The sequence below is a fragment of the Mustela lutreola genome, chromosome 4 (assembly GCF_030435805.1).
Source record: "Mustela lutreola isolate mMusLut2 chromosome 4, mMusLut2.pri, whole genome shotgun sequence".
NCBI classification, from domain to species: domain Eukaryota; kingdom Metazoa; phylum Chordata; class Mammalia; order Carnivora; family Mustelidae; genus Mustela; species Mustela lutreola.
In genome coordinates, this window is record NC_081293.1 from 171,241,609 (window position 1) to 171,263,210 (window position 21,602).

The following is a 21,602-nucleotide window of genomic DNA, read 5'->3' on the forward strand; positions in this document are numbered from 1 at the left end:
TCTTCAAATGTTTTCATCAGAATGTCTTATAATATCAGAGTACAGGTCTTTCACCTCCTTGGTTAAATTTAATCCTATTTTATTCTTTTTGATATAACTACAATACTGTTTTCCTAATTTCTCCTTCTGATAATTTGTTAGTAGTATACAGAAACATACAACAGATTTCTGTATATTAATTTTGTATCCTGCAATTTTACAGAATTCATTTATTAGTTCTAACATTTTTTGGTGGAGTCTTTAGGGACTTCCACATATATCATCATGACATCTGCAAATAGTGACAGCTTTACTTTCCTTTCCAAATTGAATGCTTTTTACTTCTTCTTCTTGTGTAATAGCTGTGGCCAGCATTTCCAATATTATGTGAAATAAAAATAGCAAGAATGGGCATCCTTGTTCCGTTCTTGATCTTAGAAGAAAAGCTTTCAGGTTTTCAAGACTGAGCATATTATCTGTGGGTTTGTCATATATGGCCTTTATTATGTTGAGGTGCATCCCTCTGTATCCATTTTGTTGAGAGCTTTTATCATACATGGATGCTAAATTATGTCAAATGGTTTTTCTGCATCTATTGAGATGACTGTATAATTTCTATCTTTCATTTTGTTATTGTATATCACACTGATGGTTTAAAGATATTAAATCATGCTTGCATCTCTGGAATGAATCCTACTGGGTCACAGTGTATGAACCTTTGAATGTTCTGTTGAACCTGATTCGCTAAAATTTTGTTGGGGACTTTTGGATTTATGTTCATCAGGGATATTAGTCTGTAATTTCCCTTTTTTATAGTGTCTTTGTCTGGATTTGGTATCAGGGTAATGTTGGCTTCATAAAATGAGTTTGGCAGTACTCCTTCTCTTCAATTTTTTGGGAACAATTTGAGAATATGTAATAATTCCTATTTAAGTGTTCAGTAGAATTCACCTATGAAGCCATCTGGACCTGGACTTTTTGTTTATTGGGGAGTTTTTTGATTACTGATTTAATTAATTTTATATTAAGTAATTTATATTAATTAATAAATTAATTACTAGCAATTGTTCTGTTCACATTTTCTATTTCTTCATGATTCAGTCATGGAAGATCATATGTTTCTAGGAGTTTATCCATTTCTTCTAGGTTGTCTAATTTGTTAGTATATGATTGTTTATAGATATTTACATATTTTGGTTATAGGTAGCAAAATGAAGGAAAACGTTTCTTTTGTTATCACAAAAATTTTGGTCTATACCATGTTTTAGCAGGAGAGCCATACATTTTTCTTCCTGGCACTGTACTGCCTGTGAATGTATTATATAAAACTAGATAGTAAATTCTGGAAATAAAGAGTACCTATTCCAAAGTTTTTATCAACTGGTGATATTTAAATGGGATAAATTCACTTTTATTCCAGGAAATAAATCAAGTTCGCTTTACACTGGAGCACAGGTGGCTTACTACCTGTCTTATTATCACTGTGCCTAAGTCCAGCTAGTAGCGTTTTTCTCTGCTAGGAGCATCACCACAGCTAGATGGCTACTGGCATAGGACAAACAAAACTCATGAAGGGAGGGGACTTTTGAGGGTCTTCTAGTGCATTACTTCACAACTTAAAAGAAACAATCAATTGATTGTAAACCTCAAGCACTGTCTTACTCTTAGGTCATCAAAGCAACATACTCTTAAACCTTAAGGTAACAATTATTTTTATCTGGTGAAATTTAAATATCTGTTAACACTAATTGTGTTAGTTGCAAAGGTTGCAAAGGTGGTCTTTGCAAATATAAATCAAAATGAAGTTTGCTGGAATAGGATAAGCATCTAATCCAGTATAACTGTTATCCTTATAAAAAGGGGAAATATGGACAGATATATACACATAGAGGGAGAACACAACATGTACATAAAGATAGAGATTGGTGTGATGAAGGAAGGAGAAGCCAACAAACACCAAAGATTGCCAGCAAACCATCAGAAGCTAGATGTGAGGCTTGAACACATTCTTTTTCACAGCCGTCAGAAATAACCCACCCTGCCAACTCCTTGACCTCAGAATCTAGCCTCCAGAAGGGAGACAATCTATTTTGTGTAATTTTGTAGTACTTTCTCATGGCAGCTCTAGCAAACTAATGCATTTATTATGATGACAGAACAATGTGTGAGTAACACCCAGCTGGGTTTAGATTCTAGTTTAACTACCAATCAGAATATATTCTTTCTCCTTTCAGTACTTTGGTTTCCTTATCAGTATAATGAAGATGATGCTAATAACTACCTCAAGAAGACTAAATAAGAATCTGTGAAAACTGCTCTGGGGTGCCTGGGTGGCTCAGTTGGTTTAGGCATCTGACTTTGGCTCAGGTCATGATCCCTGGGTCCTGGGATCCAACTCTTGAGTCTGGTGCCCTGCTCAGCAGGGAGCCTTTCTCTTTTTCTTTGCCCCTTCCACTGCTTATGCTCTCTCATGCTCTCTCTCTCAAATAAATAAATTAAAAAAAAAATAATTCATGAAAATAGCTTTGAATAGCTTCTTGTTAAATTAAGTGCTCAATAAATATTAACTAATAATATTACCATCAGCATTTGAGTACTATTACTGCTATTTAACAAAAATGTTAAGTTAAATACAGCAAAGACAATTACTCCTACTTAACATAGTTGTTTAGGGATTAGATATAATACTGTAATAATTCTAGGCAAATTTTTTTTTTCATTTTACTATCTCTAGTGTTGAGATGTAACATAATTGATGATTTCTTATAATTACCAATGTTTTAATATTTCATATTAGTACTTTAAGTAATGGAATATCTTACAATCTATAATGCCTTATGATTAGTTAAGTATACATCTATACATTATAGAATTGTTACATTTCTAGAGGTGTTCAGTGAGTTGAGCTCAGTCATTTGAGACTCAGTTGACTCTTGGTTTTGGCTCATGCCATGATCTCAATTCTTGGGATCAAGCTGTGCATGTTGGGCTCCATGATCAGTGCACATTCTGCTTGTCCCTCTCCCTCTTTCTCTGCTCCTCCTCTCCTTCTCACACACTCTCTCTAAAATAAATAAATAAAATATTTTAAAAAAGGATTATTACACTTCCAGGACAGAGTTTGTATTAAATACATTGTAGCTATTCTGAGTACAATAGGGTAAGCTGGCTAAAAAAAGTTAATCTTTAGACTTTGTCTAAAAGTCTAAATAATGGTGTATGGAAGGGGTAAAGAATGGTGTTTGCTGAAATGCAGGCAACAAAAGACTGATAGAACTGCTGAAGAAATGTGAGAGGACAGAGGGCAGTCATTCTATGTAGTTTTTCAATGGGTTTTGAATTAAGGGAAAGCTGATGTGGGCAGTAACTGAAGAGAGAAGTGGAGTTAAACATATTTTTAAGTATATGATAAATGACAGCACAAATTCAATAAAGAGGAAAATGTAATAATGAAAGGGCTACAAGGAAGAATTAATTGAACAATATCCTTAAAAAGCCAAGTGGTGAGATCTGTTTTCTAAGAGGAAGGGCTGAACTATATGGGAGGTAGAACATTTCACAGTAATAGGAGAGAAGCAAGGTTCATCCAAATGTACAAATGTGATCCTGAGAACTCATACAAATTCTTTTCTAGTTGCCTTTGTTTGTTTGTTTGCCTTTTGTTTTTTTCTTTCAGTGAAATAGAAAGCAAGTTATCAGTTGACTAGGAGACAGGTGGATGAATTGTTGAACGATAGAGGAGATATGGAATAGTGACCCACAAGGCTGGGAGTATGAAAGGAACACAGAACCATGATAATAACCAGGTAACATTAAAGCCTGCTAAAGTAACTTTTTTATTCTATTTCATTAATATTTGTGGTTCTTATCGCAATTAGACTGTATTTTAATTAATGAAATTCTAGGAAATATCTTATTATTCATAAGGGAAATTCTATCAGTTTTTTTCCCTAAAATGTTCTATCACTACAACTGTTATTCCCGATGGTCACTTTAAGTAATTTCATTAAAATAAAAATTTGGTTGATAGTCTCATTGACTTTAAGTCAGTTGAAGGTTAGTGTGGGAAGAGATCACATTTTGAGAATGAGTGATTGCACTGGGGAATCACAGTGAAATATTTCACTTATTGTTTTCCTTTTTAATGATTCTAAGGAACGTTTTGCTATTTCAAGTACATCTACATATTTCTAAGGTTATATATAAAGATTTCGTTAAAATTTTACTTCTATTGAGTAACGATTTTATAAAGTGATTTCCTATCCCTGGCTATAATGGAACTGTAGTGATGATGGAAAAGTATCACTAACTGTGATCACTAGATGACACTGATTCTTAGATAGCATAAAAGGAAATACGTTCTAGTCCTTTGCTATGCTGTGAGCGTACATGTGTGCATTTCATTTGGATTTTATTAAAAAGCCTTCCCAGACATTGAAGTTGAAATATTACAGAAATGTTCTTGTATTGCCTGTTTTTCCCCAGTAATGTTCCAATATTATAGCTGTTGGGCAAATTTAAAAGAATGCATTTTAAGCATTCTTTTAAGCATTAAGTAGTTAATTTTATTTTTATTCTAACTAAATTCTAATTTCAGCGAGGCCACATTAAAGATGTGACTAAACTATCATATAACAATTATAGCTAATTGATTTTCTTGATGGAGTTTTATTATTGTTGGATAAGTTGTTTCTATTTTCTGATTTATTTAAAACTGGCAACAAAAAGCTATTTTCTCTGAGGACACTGTAACAAAGGGCTGTCCAGCTGGTTGCTGAAGAGCCTTAGAAGGGAGGAACACCAGGCTTCAAAGGGGAGGCAGAAAGCCATGTCCAGCTCCAGGCAGAAGTGAAATGGAGGCAGAAGCACACACCATTCTCAGAATCTGTCCCCACCTGTCTGAAGCCATCCCTTATAGTTTCCGGTCACCTGGCCCCTATTACCTTCTTTATGACTTTTTTGTTGAGAGGATGGTGCCCTTTCAAAAGACTATGTCCATCACTTGCGTCATGTTCCCAACAGGGCACCGGCGCATATTTTCCGAGTTCTGTTCCCAGAATACAGGGCTGTCACTATTCGCACCCCCGCCCGCGAGGCCTCCCCTCTGACCTGAGGAAGAGCCACAGCGCCACTCACCTTTCCTTCCACAGGAAAAAAAAAAAAAAAAAAAAAAAAAAAAAGACCGTTTTCATCGTCCTGGAGAGGAGAATGAGCATCTTTGGATGAATCCAGGCGCTCCCTACTGCACTCCCGCGCTAGGCCACCCGGCCAGGCCTCGAGCCTAAATCTCTTCCACCTCACACTTCCAAACGCAGAGCTAATTGCCGTCAAGCAGCTGGCGAAATTCCACTGCACATGCGCATTGCGGACACCTTTGTTTGGGGCATGCTCACTGTAGCTCATTGGCTGTGGGAACCCAGGCGTGTGCTCCACCCACACGGTGTCCCACTCCCAACTTCAGAAGTATTCCACGCACAGCTGTGTGTTCGTCTCATTCTAGGAACAATAAGTGAAGCATGCCGGGAAACACTATTGCCTGTGAAAAAGCCGACTTTTTTCAAGATAGGATCGGTGTCAACCCAGGGACCCAGGTCCCTGTAGCCTCGTTCTGCGGAGAACTTAAGGTACCTCATGAATTTGCTTTCATTGTTTTGATATACTTCTTACCTCACTTAATGGCAGAAGCCTGAGTCCTGGAGCATACTCTTCTAAAACCCTAGTCTTTGTTTCTGGAAATTAGCAGGATTCGGGTCCATGCCTTGGTTTCAGAAAGTGTGGTAGCTGGTACTCCGATATGGTAACCTATGAGGTGGCAATGAAGTATACTGTCCAGCCAAACAGAAGTAAAAAAGCATTACCGTGGCGTCCCTCCCCCCGACCTACAATAACATTCATCTGGTCAATAACAAGATTCTGTTTCTATTTATATGTGTGTGGGGGGGGGGAGGGGTATTAAGTTCTCTCTCTTCCCTTCCTATTCTCCCCTTTCCCTCTACCCTCCCTTTCCCCCTCCCTCTCTGCCTTCCTCTTTGTAGTGAAAATTTTTATGGAGTTTCACAAGTCGTGTATATAACAATTCCAGAGGTTCTGGATGAGGTTACGAGGAATGTTCTTCCCAGTAGAATTATTTTTTCTATTGGAAGACACAGGGATAACCAACAGATCACTTTGTTATTGTTGGGTTTTGATGTTTAACTTTGTAAGGGCTGATCTATTAGCACATATCCTTAAGGTGTTGCTCTTATTCCTGAGCAGAATATCCTTCTACATGCTCTAATGAGAGTTTTAGTTCTTTATTTATCCATTTTGGTATGGTTTGAACACAGCCTATAGCCCTTAAGTATCAGATTGAATTATATTTCAGTTAGAAAGAATAGCATGTGAAGTTGTTGGGAAGTTGTTCACCTATTTAATTGTTGCTCATCTATTTATCCTCTCCACTAATGTGTTTTGTCAGTTCACACTGACAAAACTGTATTGTCTTTATGTCTCATCCTGTACATGTGAGCTTAGGAGTCAGTTGATACATAACGGAAAATTGCATGTAGAATCTGAGAATTCAGGTTTCTATGGCTTTCTCATGACCAAGTTGTTGTTTTTTCAAATTCTATCAACTTTAGTAAAGCTGAGGTCCAACTTCTTTCTCCTCTGTCTACTGAGACTTCTGCTTTATGCTTAAATTGCACTTCCCTTTTCTGCTGGATTGAATATGGGACTCTTTGGAAATTGCTTACCTTCAGTAATATTAGCACCTCAAGTCTTCCCTGAGTAGTTGTGCTGCGGTGTCTGAAGATGGTCACTCAGTTATACTGATCAGCCTTTATAGTTGTTTTTGGCAAAAGATTTGGTCTGATACAAGTCTGAAGCTTCATCATGGACAGAGCTGGGAATCTCTACCTGGGACTCTGAGGTGCTAAGGATCTAATTTGTAAGAAGTAGTAACCCACTGGATAGTTTTAAGCAGTAAAGTGATTATTGGTTTACAAAGGTTATGCTGGCAGTAATGTGGTAGAATGGATTAGAGGATAATTATATTGGAGCCATGGAGAGAATTGAAGGGACATAGTTGTAATTTAGATAAGAAATAAGAACCCAAAATAACATTATATAATGCTGAAAGAGATTATAGTATAAGTGAGGCAGCTCACAAACTTTAGGAGGAAATGACCCTTTCATATATCCAAGGTTAAGGTGAAAGGATGAATCAGAAAGACTACTCAAAATATAATGTAAGATATTATAATAAAATAATGTAGATTGGAGAGAATAGTGGCCTGGAATAAGCTCATAGCAATGATCAGATTTTGGATACAGTTGGAAGTAGTAAAATGAACATTAACTATTATAGGCCTTTGAGAAAGAATTAAAGAACACAAGTGTTTTGAACTGAGTATAAGAATGGGCTAACCTGTACTAAGATTAAGAAAGCAGTGTAGAGAGCCAGTCTGTGTTTGAGTGTCAGGAGGTCGATTTGGACATGCTGAAGGTGAGATGCATGTAGACAATCAAAGGTAAGTATCAAATAGGCAGCTAGATTCCTGATTCACCTTGCGGGTCAGAAGAGGGGACCAGTTTGAAACTCTCTATTTGGAATTCAGTAATATATAGGTAATATGTAAATTTTGTGAGATTGAATGAAATCACCCAGAAATGAATATAGGTTAAAAAAAAAAATTCTAGGCACAATAGTCTAGGTATTTTTTTTTTTTTTTAAAGTTAGTACTGCCAGGATTTGCTTTTACTTTGAATGTGTACTATGCTGGGATTCAAAAATGACTCCAATTTTGAAAAAGAAAAGTGAAAGTGTAAATGGAGTGATCTGGAACACTTTAGCACTGGAAATGATGTGGAACTAGCAAAGTTGACTGAGAAGGTGTAACCAGATCATTAGGACAGTTGCAGCGTCTTGGAACACTAGTGAAGGAAAGTGTTTCAAGGATCATGAAATGATCACTTGTTACAAATATTGCTATATTAATACTAAGATTGATAAATGATTATTGGATTTCACAAAATAAAGATCTTGCTGGAAAAGAGTGAGAATGATGTCAGTCAAGTACAAAAGGATGAGGGCAATTGCATTGAGAATGGAGAGGAAGAAACTGGAGGCAGAACTCATAGGCAATAATTTAAAAAAATGTTACTGTAAAGCAAATAAAAGACATAAGGTGGTAGTGAAAGACCCGCGGATCCCCTTACCCAAGAACACAACAAAAGAGCAGTTAATTATTTAAAGACTGGGGGGGGTCTTTCAGTAGTTACTGGAGGGAGTATGTCATAATGCTGTTCTGATGAGAAAACATTCGTATGGATTTATGCTAATTTCCATTATGCAGCAGAAAAAGAAAATTGTTGATCCGTGTGTTGAGGTAGAGGGGATTGCTGGATCCATGCTATGAATTAGCTGGAGAGAATGGGCTTTAGTGCCAAGAGGAAGGCTAAGCCATTGCTAAAAAGATGAAAATTTCATCTACAATAACTGGAAGGAAAGCAAAACATTTTTGGCAAGGTATAAATAAGTGGGTAGATGTCCTGGTAGCCTGTGGAATTTTATTGTGTCTTTTTTCTCAATGAATCAGAAAACAAGGACACCAGCTGCAGGCGAGTTTGAGGAGGTTTTGAGGAGAAGGAAAACATGAAATGGTTAAGGAGAATGAGAGTGGGAATGGACCAAAGAACTAGTTTGTCATTGCTATTCAATATTAAGAACTTACTTGAACTGTCTTCTGTGAACTGAAAGTGGTAACAGACAGTGTGTCATTTTCTTCAGTCACATTAGTGTCTCAAGTGGGTAGTTTTAAGTAAGGCTGTGGTTTAGCCAGCAAGTAAGAAAAAGAGAAGGGGGGTAAAATATTAAGAATCGACCATAGACTTTAACCAAGAAAGTAGGGAGGTGATGGTATGGGTAGAGTATGGGTAAATGTCCGTGAAAAAATAGTAAGATTTATGAAAGGCAGGTGGGGATTGTTTGGAAGGATTTTTGGTAAAAGTTTTGTGACTAGACAAAGTAGGCCAGACATGTGGGAGTTGGAGTTCAGATGAGATTAGAGAGAGAGTGCAGTTATTGTTAATGACAGATTGCAGCATTTGACCACGAAGGTGAGATGCTGAGTTAAGTTGCAGAGCAAGGTTGCTGGAGGAGACTGATTGTTCCAGGGAAAGTAAATTTCAGTTTGAAAGAGTTAAAACATGAGGTGTAATTTTGAATAAAAAGTGTGTATTTTTTAGAATTGTGCTAGATTTCAATCCTAATCCACAAGATATAATAAAATATATATTGATGGGAGTCAGGAAGGCTATACTCTAATCACTTTCTGTTACAGACTAATTGTGTGACCTTGATGAAACACTTATCCCTTCAAGCTTTGATTCTTTATCTTTTGGCAGTATCAGTGCCCTTCAGCTGAAGACCACCAGGAACACATTTGTAGATGAACAAGTTGGGTTTGTTATTCATTGCACTATGAGAGAATGTAAATCTCTTAGGCATCCTAGAAAGAGAGCACAAAAAAGACTTACAGGGGGTCTTAATGCCTCTTAATATGTTAAAGTGAACCCAGGGATTTTTAATTTATAGAGGTGAATGCATGTCAACATGGAGAAGTTAATACCACTGAAAGATTTTTATTACTTACATTTCCCCTGAGAAGGGGGCAAGTCACATCCTGGGAGAATACCAGAGTTGGTCAGCAAGCAGACAGGACTGAGGGAAAAGCCTATGCCAGAGTTTTTATTACTATAGTAACTGGAAGTTCTTAGGTGGTGACATCACCTATTAGCCAACAGTTGGAACACAGATGTTGGGGTTTGTGACTGGAAGGTTTGTAGCATGATTTTCATGCACTTGTGAAAGCTGGATCATAGGAAAGATGTGAACAACTTTCTTTGGCTGTTAGTTCAGCCCTGTGATTAATGGATGCCAATAAACAAATACAGAATTTAAGGAAACAGAAATAGAAGACTTGGTCCTTCTAATTTCCTCAATGATATATTCTTCCTGAATTAAAATTTTAACACATTTGGGGCACCTGGGTGGCTCGGTGGGTTAAAGCCTCTGCCTTCGGCTCAGGTCATGATCCCAGGGTCCTGGGATTGAGCCCAACATCAGACTCTCTGCTCAGCAGGGAGCTTGCTTCCCCCTCTATCTCTGCCTGCCTCTCTGCCTACTTGTGATCTCTCTCTCTTTGTGTCAAATAAATAAAATCTTTAAAAAAATAAATAAAATTTTAACACATGAAATACAGGAATGTGAGAAAGAATCTTAACCATTTTATGTTTATAACCCCCACTAAAAATGAAAATAGTTGTACTTAACCTCTTGACTGGTGTGAAAAAAATGAGACATTTAAATTAAATTACTTAGAACAGAATCTAATAAACAGGTGTTGATTAACAAAATGTGAGCTCATTTTCTTTCCGTTTTATGTGGGAGAAATGAATGTATAATCCAGGGTTTTGTTGTTCTCGTTCAATTAGCCTTGTACTTTCAGTTTTATACAGATATTATTGCAAAACTCAGTGTATTTTCTTGATTCACCAAATTAGTAAGCATTATGTTTCCAGTTTTACTGAAGGTTTGTATGGTGGGATTATTTGTTTAGCCAATATTCATTTCTGCTATCCTGTTCCCTGTTTGGTAGAGTTTACTTCCCTATCCCACTGATATGGTTTAGCCAGATAACTTGCAAAGGCCAGTTGTCTTATACTCATGCCATTTGCCATCCAAAGAGCATCCTCAGGTAGCATGTCATCTTCAGACTAGCATCCCATTATGAGACACAACTATGACATATGTGAATGTAAGCCCAGCTGACCCTAGGAACCCAGCCAGGCTCAGCTCAGCCACACTCAACATCTGTAGATTCAGGAGGAAGAAATGAATATTTGCTTTTGTAAACCACTGAGAATTTTGTATTATTTATTGAATAATAATTTCTGAGTAATAGAGTAAGGGACAGGGAGATATCATATAGCACATGGCATTTCATTCATAGTTCCTGGAGCTGTAGTTCTTTCCTCCCTTTCTGGCTTCCAAATCCTTCTTCTCTGATTGCTCCACAGGCAGGTCAGTTTTGCACCTTCTCATTGGCCTTCTATATTATGTGGAGTTGTTTTCTTCCTGCTAGTGAAACTCAAATTCTATTTCTGCAGTGTGCCTCTCATAATTTGCCTCCAAGTGATTGCGCACCTCACCCACATTGCCTGACACCCCATGTCTGGTTACTCCCTATATGGGCACCCTTCCTACCTCATTGACTTAAACAGTCTGATTAGAACCACCCTCCAATCCACATAAGGAAGACCTGCCCACATAGGGCATTTAAATGCACATCAGTAGATGCCTTTCTTACCCAAATTGGGTTCTGTCATTTCAGGTTGGGATACCTTCCTCTTATGTGGTTATTCTTTTCATCCATCTGTGGTTATGGGCCCTATCTTTTCCCCCATCCTTACACTCCTAATATCAAACTGCCCTCCATGTAACTTCCTTATTACTTTGCTTTATCTTTGGCATCCAGCTCTCCATACCACATTAAGGCTCCAATTTCCTAAGCCAGGCTTCTCATACTTATCTTTCCTTATGTTGTTACCCTCCATCAACTGCTCAGGCTCTGAAACTCATGCCTGGCAACTCTCCATGTAGATGCCCTACTTAGCTATCTAAAGACTCCAGATTCTGTATCATGTGTTACATACCTTTAACCCACAGAGATCATCCTCCTTCAGTCTGCTCATCCAGGCACCTTCCCACATGGTGACCTCACACACCTGCTTGGGTTCTGACATTCTGTGTCAGTCCACATGTAGAATGTTCACTATTAGGCTCATGCTCTGCCACTACATGCCAGATTGAACAACTTCCTCATGTGAGTAACCCCATCTTCCACTTGTGTTCTTTCTCTGTCCTGGGTCACCCCACCCCATGGGATCACGGATGCCCTCTTTACCCTTCTGTGGCTCTGTCACTGAGTCAGGCATCCTCATGATGGAGATGCATGTTTTAGCCTGTTCAGGCTTTCCTTCAGGCCATACTCCTTTTGGAGCTCTTCTTACCCTGTCGGAACTCTGATACTGTATACTGGGCAGTCTTCCATGTGGATCCATGTTAGGTGACCTCCATCATGGACATACCTTTCACCCTATTTGAGCTCTGAGAGAGCTTGCCCAGCTGCCACCCTTTCTTGGACTCCCATCTTCATCTTGCTTTTTTCTCTGACTCCTCATACTCTAAGTCATTTTTCCATTACATGGACAACTTTCTAACACTGCTAGGGCTTTTTATACAAGTGGAGATAATTTAGACTACTTACTCTCCTTTAAAGATATTTCATATTGGGGTGCCTGGGTGGCTCAGTGGGTTAAGCCTCTGCCCTCAGGTCAGGTCGTGATCTCAGGGTCCTGGGATCAAGCCCCACATGGGGCTCTCTGCTCAGCAGGGAGCCTGCTTCCCTCTCTCTCTCTCTGCCTGCCTCTCTGCCTACTTGTGATCTCTGTCTGTCAAATAAATAAATGAAATCTTTTATTTTATTTTATTTTTTTTAAAAGATTTTATTTATTTATTTGACAGACAGAGATCACAAGTAGGCAGAGAGGCAGGCAGAGAGAGAGAGAGGAGTTAGCAGGCTCCCCGCAGAGCAGAGAGCCCCATGCGGGGCTCGTTCCCAGGACTCTGGGATCATGACCTGAGCTGAAGGCAAAGGCTTTAACCCACTGAGCCACCCAGGCGCCCCAATAAATGAAATCTTTTAAAAAATCTTTTCATTTTGGGGGTACCTGGATGACTCAGTTGGCTAAGCATCTGCCTTCAGCTCAGGTTGTGATCCCAGGGTCCTGGGAATGAGTCCCACATCATCGGGCTCTGCCCACTCACAACACCAATTCTACATGTGGGCATGTGAACTTTCTCAAATAAATAACGAAAATCTTTTAATAAATTTTCAAAAAGGATCTTTCATTTTTCTTTTTTAAAAAAATCTTTTGCTTCCTTAAAAGATAGTCATTATGAAGTTTTTAATTATTACTCTGAATTATTATTATTTCAATTATTCTATATTATTATATAGAATAATATAGAATAATAATATTTTATATTATTCTATACTATATATTCTATATATTATATTATTATTCTATAATTATTTGAATTATTATTCAAATAATATATACCTAGTGCATTAAAAAAACCAGACAAGCACATAGAAAAAAATATCTGTAATTCTATCACCCAAGGATAAATACTTTAAAAAATTAGGTGAAATTCCTTCCAGTGAAAGAAGATTATTTTATTTAGAAAAGTAACATACAGAAGTATACAAAGTGGAAACTTAAAAACCTTTCTCTTCTATAGAAGGAATAGAGAGCCTGGAAATAGACTCACACAAATATGGTCAACTGATTTGACAAGGGGATAAAGGCAATCTAGTAGAGTACAGATAGTCTTTGTGAACATAAAACCACTCTAAAAAAAAGGCTGCTGATTTTTTTTTCTTTTTCCTATTCCATTCTCTAAGGCAGTCAGTTTCTTGGAAATCTCTCCAGTCAGTCTTCATGCCCATTTTTATTTTGTGTGAACACAGATAGGATCATACATATCAATGTGTTTTACTACTTCAATAGTTACTGGTTATGTTAGTTATAGTTATGACATAAAGGATTGTTTTCAGTTTTAAAAATATTATTAAATGTATTTTAAATAACACAAGAAATATGGAAACATGCAACTAAAAAATAAGATACAGGAAATATCATCCATCTGTAAGTAACCAGCATTAATGATTGGCAAACATTATCAAGACCTTTTAGGCATACATGCAGATCTAATAATGGATGATGGGTAGCTAAAGAGAAAGATGACTAAATAGGTAGAAATAACTCTTTTAGAATGAAATTATACTATGGGTAGTATTTTAAAATTAAAGTATTTTAATTAATTTAGAGAAAATAAAGGGGAATTGCAGAGATTTCTAGAGTTAACACAACAGTTTTCTCACAACAGTTACTAAAACCAAAAGTATTGTGCTAATTAAAAGATTATGAAAATCATTAAGAAGTAATTAACACATATTCTCTTTTACGCATCTCCCCACATCATAGGTTTTGTTACCAACATTTTAATTTTTTCATAGTTTCATACATGAAGATTCATTTAGCAACTTACTAATCTCTGTTTTGTTGGTATTTGTGGTCAGGTAGTTTTTTATAGGAAAGACTGAATTGCCTTTTGTTTTTATGTTGAACAATAACTTGACTGGTTATAGTACTCTTGTTTCATGGTTTTTTTCCCTTAAAATGTTGACTTTGTTTTATTGCAGTCTGTCATTGAGTTTTACTGAGAAGTCTGAAGCCAGTCTGGTCACTTCCTTTGTTTTAGATGATTTGTTTTTTCTCTCTTGTTACCTGAAATATTCTTTTATATTTAAAGTTGAATAACTTAACCAAGGAAGTTGGTTAAGTTATTGATGATACTCTGTATTAATATTTCTGGGTGGCGTAGCACTCTTTCAATCTGCAGATTCAATTTTTCCTTAAACTACAATTATCCTGTGTTAGATTTTTCCTTAAACTACAATTGGCCTCTGTTAGATTTTTCATTCTTATAAAATTTCCTTTATTGTAAGATTTTCTTCTTCAGGGACACTAATTGTCTCTACTAATCACATTTCGTTGCCTTCTGTATTTCTTACCTCTCTAATTTATTTCTATTTTCACTTTTTCTGCACATCCACAGTGCTTATTTTCAGTCTTTCGATTAATTTGAATTTCAACAAAATCTGTTTTCTAACATGTCTAGTTTATTTTCTCTGATGGTATTATTTTGGACCACCAGTGCTTTCTTTACCTTAGCCATCTTCCCCCCGTCTTTTTAAATCTCATTCTAATATTTGTAGTCCTATTTTTGAAAAATTGTTTAGTAGAATCCTTGGTCTTGTTAACATACATATACTTCAAATGAATCAGTTTCTGTGATTATTTGCCTTCCAGATTGCATTCTTAGTTCATACCTAGCATGTTAAATCCTTTTATCCTTTTGTTTCTCCATAACTTCCTTTTTTAAGAAAAAATAGCAGGATATGAGAATAAGTATGATTTTACAGGTGCCATGTGATTTATTTTCATTTTATTTGTGCACTTGGACAGCTTTAGTTAGCCCTTTAGTCTTCTGTATCGATGAAGTGGGGATAAAATTTACCTTTCCTGCCTTTAATTTTTACTTTTGTTATATACTAAGAATAAATTCTTAGAATACTTATAACTATTTATGTGATAGCAAAATTAAAATATTTTTCTTTTAATAAGTTTTTTGTGTAATTGGTTAGTATCTTCAGATTTTTATTTCATACTTTACACAGAATTATATGTATAATTTTTTGAAAAATAATGAAATGGTAACCATTCCTTTAAAATATTTGATTATAGTTTTGCTTAAAAGGATTAAAATATATTTCAAACTGCAACTCTTCATTTCTTAAAATTTATCTGCAAGAAATATTTTAGTTACATGCAATATCTGAAGCAAAGATCTAATAATTTCCAGAAAGTATTGTCAGAACTATTCAGAAATAACTGCAATCTATCCATATAGAAATAATAAAAATACTGAAGTCATTTAGATTTTTAAAAAATTAAATGTGTTAGATGTGATGTGATTTTTTTTTAAAGATATTTTTTTTTTCTCTTCAGTGTAACAGAATTCATTGTTTTTTTGTACCACATCCAGTGCTCCATGCAATACGTGCCCTCCTTAATACCTACCACCTGGCTCCCTCAACCGCCCCTCCCCCGCCCCTTCAAAACTCTCAGATTGTTTTTCAGAGTCCATAGTCTCTCATGGTTCACCTCCCCTTCCAATTTCCCTCAACTCCTTTCTCCTCTCCATCTCCCTATGTCTTCCGTGTTATTTGTTATGCTCCACAAATAAGTTTTTTATTTATTTGACAGACAGAGATCACAATAAGTAGAACTGCTAACTTGAATAAGATGGTCATATTAAGAATTTTGATAGTGTTTCCAAACTAGACAAAATTTCTACCAAGTTTATGTGACTAGTCTCCCTCAAATTTTATAGTATATATAAGTTTCAATTCTGAAAAGTCTTTAAAAATCCGTTTTTTCTTCAAAAGCAAAGACTGTTATCTTTTGGGATAGGGTGTTCTGTTTGAATCAGATGAAAACATTGCTGTGTGTCTGTATGTTCCCCTTATTGTTTCATTCAAATTTACTTTTCTGTTTCAGTTAAAATATTTTTAGAGCAGCTGTCATGCAAACATTTACTGACCAGTTTACTGTTTTTTTAGAGTTTTCTAGTCTTTTCAAGGTTTTTAATTCTCTCTACAAAATTTTATCTCAGAATTTTGGTTGAAAATTGAATTTAACAATGCAAATTTAAGGAATCCTTGTTTTACTGAATTTCACTAATATATTTTGCTTTCAATCTGCCTTATCTAAATAATGCTAATTTAGCTGGATTGTAAGCCCAATAAGGGCAGCAAACTCATTTCAAAAGTCAATAAAAATAATTATACTGAATTTTTTCCCTGAAGCTCTATTTAGGAAAGGTTTACTTCTTCTAGACTAATGTAAGTCTCTAAGAGCTTTTCGTAGTGATTTTTATCCCTGAAACTTTTGTGAAAACTGGAGGTCAGGAGTCAGACCAAGATACATACTTTTCTGTAGACATGCAGTTTGTTAGCAGCGAAGTAATTTTAAAAAATGAATGCATGTTTAACATTCTGCATAACAGATGGCATCTGTCTTTCACAAATTTGTTGATTCATGGTATTTGGACATATTTGTTTTTCAGATTAATTTAAAATTTATTTACATATTCACACAGAACATAATATAGTACACAAGAGGTTTTCAGCTGTTGATTAATAAAGAAATGTCATGATTTTCAAAAATTAACTTCAAGGATTTTACTTCTTGGAAAGGTAATACATGCGGATAACATTTTATTCAAATAATCTGTGGATTTTGTGATGCAATTTATCCCTTAGAATGTATTATAATTTATAAAACACATGAGTATATATTTTCTTTCAAATCTATGCTATGTAAGGGTAGTACTTCCTAGTGTATTTGATATTAGTTGTCCTAATTTCATATATTATTCAGTATTGTAGAATACTCTAATATACTATGCAATTTATAAATAATACATAATATTGCTTTGTAACAATATTTACAATATAAATCCTACTTATATTAGCACATGGATAGAATGCAATATAGGATGGTGGAAAAAAATACCAGTGTGGGAGTCAGGATGCTCTTGTCAGAAGTATAGAGGTGTATTCTGTTATTAACTTGGTCTGTGACTTAGATGATACATCTGAGCCTTAGTTTATTTAAAATGAAGTGTCTGTCCTGGATGACTCCTGCAGTTTTTTAATACCTGGAATATAATCTCATTATACAAAAAATTTAAAGACTCTTTTAAAAAACAATAAAAAACAGCCTTCAATTTAAAATGATACTTCCGAATTTCTGTTTAGTGTATGTCTTATTTTGTATTAAGTAAGCATTGCTTCACAAAAGGTTTTTATTTGTATTGCTAGATAAATATTTAACTTAATTTATTCCTGGTTGGAAACAACCATAACTGTCAGAATAATCTATTTCAAAAACAGTCTGTCAGAAAGTGCCTTATGTAGCATTAAGAAGTCTGTGTTTTTGTGCTGAAAACTCCTCTAACTTTTCAATTCTATGATCTTTGCCTTCTCTATCTTGTCCACTTGCTACTAAAGTTATTTGCAAGATTAGATTTAAACTTATTCTTTGGGCATCCTTGGTTCTATTAAATAGAAGTTTCCAACCACACTTGGTAAGACCATTTGATTTCCATTGTCTCCGGGTGTTCAGTGGCTTTTGTTTTTGTTTTTGTTTTTTGGCTAAACCTAATCCAGTTAAGACGGAAGGAAGAAATAAAATTTAGCACTGTGTTGATACTGTGGTTTTAAGCCTTTTTTTTTTTTTTAAGATTTTATTTATTTATTTGACAAAGAGAGATCACAAGTAGGCAGAGAGGCAGGCAGAGAGAGAGGAAGGGAAGCAGGCCCCCTGCTGAGCAGAGAGCCTGATGTGGGACTTGATCCCAGGACCCTGAGATCATGACCTGAGCCAAAGGCAGCGGCTTAACCCACTGAGCCACCCAGGTGCCCCGTGTGGTTTTAAGCCTTTAAAATTATTCATCATCGGAAGTTTTTGACTGTTTTTGCCATAGAACCACTAGGCCATACTGGATTTATCTTTTATAGTGCCATTGTTTTATGATGTGTGCAGGCTCCCCAAAGCTTAGGGGAAAGTCACAAAATCACCTGCCAGCTTTGCCTAGAGTATTCCTGTCCAGCCCTTTAGCCTTCAGCACTGCCCCCCCCCCCGCCCCGGACAAAAGACCCAACTATGCTTAAATGCAGGATATGAGCAAATCTAGGTTTTATTTACCTTCAGTGACTGTGTTTGTATTCCGGTAATGCTATCTTCCAGCTCTGAATAACTGTCTCTAAATGTCTTACTTCTTTTAACTTTAAAATGATCTGTTGTTACATAATTTATTTGGCTTAAATAGTATGTATGAGAACTATGTATAATAGTTGCCCTATTCATATTCCATCATTCCCTTGAAAATAAAAGACTTTAAAAAGAAGCTAGTTTATAAGGTCAAAATTTGTACCAGATGGAGTTCAAGACTGTTGCAATAAAGGGGAGAACTTGGACTTCATTAAAACAAAAAACAGGGGAGATTTTAAGCACTGGGGTGAGCTAAAAGAAGAGTATAGGAGGAAATTAGTGGAGGATTGATGAACGTTTTAGGCCATTTGTGTTTGCTGATTGAAGTTTACGAAGTAAGACTCCTGCCCTCTTTAATACCTGGAGATAGAGGCCTTTTTTCATGATGGTTGCATTTCAAAGGGTTGGCTCCCAGATCCTTGAGAAAGACACTTCTGGGTTGTGAAACTGGTAAGAAGCTGAGAGAATATTTACATCACAAATAGGCAAAGAAAGGATTGATAATTAAAAGTTTTCTAAATTAAATGCTCTAAGAAAAGGAAGGTCTGGGTTCTATCCTTAGAAAAGAAACCAGTCTAAAATTTAGTGAAGTTTCAGGGAATATTAAGGCTATCTTGGCCAAAAGCTGTACAAAGGATGTGTTTGTTTTTTCTCTCCTCAAGGCAGGTTAAAAAAGGGTCCAGGAGTTCCTAAAGCTTAGACTTCGGGCAAGCCAAAAATAGTAACAGTTGAGCCTTGAGCAGCTGCTTCATTGTTCAAACCTAAATTGATTTTTTCTTATTGACATGGAGAAACTTAGTCAGTAAATTTAAGCTATTGTTAAAAAAGTATTATATAAATTACCTGTAATACCTAGTTTGGAGTTGTCAGATATAGGAAACAAAAACCAGAAAAAACAAAAATGCAAAAGAAAAAAAAAGTGTTTTTCTTTTTGTTGGTTCCAAGAGAGGTTTCTCTTCCCACCCTGTGAAATGTTGATCATAAAGAAGCCTGTGCTTAGCATGGAAAGAGTCTACCCAGTCACAGTTTTGTCCTGTTTGACCAGAAAATTAAATACAAGATCTTTGAGCTGGATATTTGGACAGGCAGATGCTCAGATGAATAAGAAGCTATAATGAAGAGAACTTTTCACTAGAGAAGGTGGAGATTACCTTTCAGAAGAAATGGGCTTTGTGAGAAGAGTTTTGAAACCTAGGGGACAGAGGTATCAGCGGTGAAGCAAGAAAGTGAACGCACAATTTGCAAACCTAAAAAGTAAGACAGTGTAGCTTCCCAGCCACATATTGTTGTATCACAGTCTTACACTGTCAAGTATTTAATAGTTTTATGGAAATTTATTGTATCTCTGTTTATGTTCATTTGAATGATAGCGACATATATATATGTAAACGTTTGCGTATATAGAGCTATGTATAAGCGCGCGCGCACACACACACACAGACACACAGACACACACACACATGCTCCTTCATGTTTGTAGCATGATCTAAATATAAAATAGATTTACCAAAATAATTAATTAGGCTTTCCATTTATAAAAATAAATCTTTAGATAAATTTTGCATCTAGGTTATAAAATAGTTTTATTTAAATGTATAATATGTAGGCTATATATTTTGTTTTTTTATTTTTATACTGTTGAAGAACTTACTGTATTTAAATTTCTTTAATCAGAAGTTATATTCTCTGTAATACCACAATGTATTGTAATTGAAAGGTAGGGGAATATTGGGTTGTTTCTGGATCTTTTTCACGTAGGATGGCTAATACCTTTAAGATAGATTTGTAGCGCCAGTTCTAGGTAACTGAGAGAAATGTTTTGCCCAGGACTTACAGGCAATTAGATTTTAAGATCTTTGTGTAGGGGAGGTAGAGTAATCACTCATTTAAACAGCCTCTTAAGCATTTACTCTGAATTTGATTTATGTTTTAGGAAATGTGGGATAAATTACACGTGGCTTGTAAAATCCAGGTACTTTGACATTTGCTTTTATTTTAATATTATCTATAAATTTTAATGAAGTACATTTTGCAAATGATTTAATAATATTTAGATTTTTAAAAAAATAAGCTCTATTATGTCACTTTAAAGTATGAATTACACACCAAAGGAATTAAATTCTCTTGGTCCGCCATAGCTTCCAGCACTAGTTCTAGCACCTAAGAGGACATGGTTGAGAAATTGTATTTGGCATTTTACCTAGATGTGGATTTCTACTAACATCTTTCTTAGATGTAATCATTAATATAGCTGCTGTGTGAATAATTAACTGGCCAAATCAAAGGAAACTAGAATTTAGAGTGGATATGATCTTTGTGTTTTGCTCTGAAATAGTTTACCCGCATTCAGCAAATCTCATGTATATTTTTTCAACTTTGTGAAGTAGGAACCCCTACACACACACACAAACACACACACACACACACACACACACACACACGAGTTAAAGCCAGAAGAGAGTAATGTCATGGTGTGCTGCTTTTTATAAATGAAAACATGCTTTTCATTTTTATACACTTAGAGGGACTACTTTAGTAGCACACTGCAGAATTCTTTGTCTAAGGAAAATAATTTTTAGAAACATATTATAGGAGAGGAAAATATGTGTGGATGTTTTGTATAGAAAAACTACTGTCCCTGTATTATATTACTTTTGTTTAGCCTCACTGCTGAACTCGCATATCCTATCAGCACTGGGAATTGTCTAATAAATCTCCAGCCCTGCTATGTATTGAGAATAGGGGTTATATGGCAAACACATCAGCAGTGGTATAAGTGTGCATCTGAAATGATTCAATGTAAGAATTGATATAATTTTGGGGCACCTGGATGGCTCAGGGGGTTAAGCCTCTGCCTTGGACTCAGGTCATGGTCTCAGGTTCCTGTGATGGAGCCTCACATCAGGCTCTCTGCTCAGCAGGGAGCCTGCTTCCCACCCCCCCTGCCTGTCTCTATGCCTACTTGTGATCTCTCTCTCTCTGTCAAATAAATAAATAAAAATCTTTGAAAAATAATTGATATAATTTTATTGGTTTTTAGTAGACAGTCTATATTTGAGAATATCTAGGAGATCAAGTTAATGTTGTTTATATTCTCTATTAATCTTAGTAGT

The 21,602-nt window shown here is 35.8% G+C and overlaps 1 long non-coding RNA gene across 1 annotated transcript in view; it reads right to left on the reverse strand.

Annotated features, from left to right (window-relative positions):
* LOC131829671 (uncharacterized) overlaps positions 1–9,687 on the reverse strand; it is an 86,251-nt gene extending 76,564 nt beyond the window's left edge. Inside the window, exons 1-2 of the long non-coding RNA XR_009352950.1 lie at positions 9,615–9,687; positions 5,647–5,781 (exon numbers count right to left, since the gene is read on the reverse strand). This is a non-coding gene — a long non-coding RNA (uncharacterized LOC131829671). The remainder of the gene's footprint in view (positions 1–5,646; positions 5,782–9,614) is intronic.
* Between the last annotated feature and the right edge of the window lie 11,915 nt (positions 9,688–21,602).